The sequence below is a fragment of the Ochotona curzoniae genome, unplaced genomic scaffold (genome assembly GCF_017591425.1).
Source record: "Ochotona curzoniae isolate NIBS_2020 unplaced genomic scaffold, NIBS_Ocur_1.0 contig_1304, whole genome shotgun sequence".
NCBI lineage: Eukaryota > Metazoa > Chordata > Mammalia > Lagomorpha > Ochotonidae > Ochotona > Ochotona curzoniae.
In genome coordinates, this window is record NW_024465037.1 from 1 (window position 1) to 1,239 (window position 1,239).

At 51.0% G+C, this 1,239-nt stretch overlaps 1 non-coding gene across 1 annotated transcript; it reads left to right on the top strand.

Annotated features, from left to right (window-relative positions):
• The first annotated feature begins 193 nt into the window (after positions 1 to 193).
• Positions 194 to 301, top strand: LOC121146379. Its single transcript, XR_005882210.1, has one exon. It is a non-coding gene; the product is annotated as a small nucleolar RNA U13 (small nucleolar RNA).
• Positions 302 to 1,239: the final 938 nt, after the last annotated feature.

The window sequence follows — 1,239 nt, forward strand, 5'->3', positions numbered from 1 at the left end:
CCCACTGGACTCCTCCGGGGCGTGGGAAATGCTTAAAGGAAGCCAGAGTCTGGAGACTTGAGTGGCTTGGCTCCCCGTGTTTAGCCTCTACCTCACCATTACTAACTGTGTTTCCAGGTTTCGACCCAAAGTGCGCCACCCCCTCCCCCCATACTAAATGCCGAGACCGGGGGAGATGTTAAAGAACTCACAGATGCTTTGGGGGTTCATAGGCGCGATGGCTGGATTTACGCGCGTTTGTCCGAGAGGCGCCTCTCTCAAATTCTGTTCGCGTGGACATGGGCGCATTCCTGGTCTAATGTGACCTCTGAGGATTATTAAAACAACAACAAGGAAGTCACAGCCTAGTGAAGGTTGCGGGTTGCCAGAGTCCTACGCGTAGGCTTGACATAAGGCGTCATTCCATCTGTGTAGCAGGTGCCACGCGCTGCGGCCCTTGGACCATTTGGGAATCCGCAAATCTGCAGCAGACAGCTACATGCGCTAATCTGAACCTGCTCCCATCACCTCTGGTGTCAGAATCCAACCACATAAGCCTAAGCCAGGACCAGCAATAACAGGAAACTGCCGCCTTGGGGCCAAAGCCTGAGTGAGTGCAAAGTATATTAAAGCAGCGCCCGAAAGATTGTCCTGACAGTTGTCTCAAGTTCTGTCGTCTTGTCTTGCATAGCGAACATGGCAGGTGATGGTTCAAGTACTTGGGTCCCTGCCACCCATGTGGGAGACCCAGATGGAACTCCAGGTCCTTGGCTTCAGCCTGGCGTGGCCTTGGCTGTGGGATTTCAGAAGTGAACCAATAGTTGGAAGATTTCTCTCAAGTCTTTTTCTCTGTACCTTTCAAATGAGTTTTAAAGGTTTTTTTTTTTTTTCTTAAGATATATTTATTTTTATTGGAAGCTCAGATGTACAGAGTGGAAAGACAGAGAGGAAGATATTCCCTCCTCTGATTCACTTCCCAAGTAGCGGCAACAACCGGAGCTGAGCCAATTCAAAGCCAGGAGCCCAGAGCCGCTTCTTTGTCTCCCGCGCAGGAGCAGGGTCCCAAGACTTTGGGCCGTCCTCAACTGCTTTCCCAGGCCACCAGCAGGGAGCTGGATGGGAAAGCGGGGCCACCAGGACACAAATTGGCGCCTGTATGGGATCCTGGTGTATGCAAGGCAAGGACTTTAGCCACAAGGCTACTGCTCCAGGCCTGTTTTTTTTTTTTTTAAGGCATCTCTTTACCCCAAATTCTAAAAC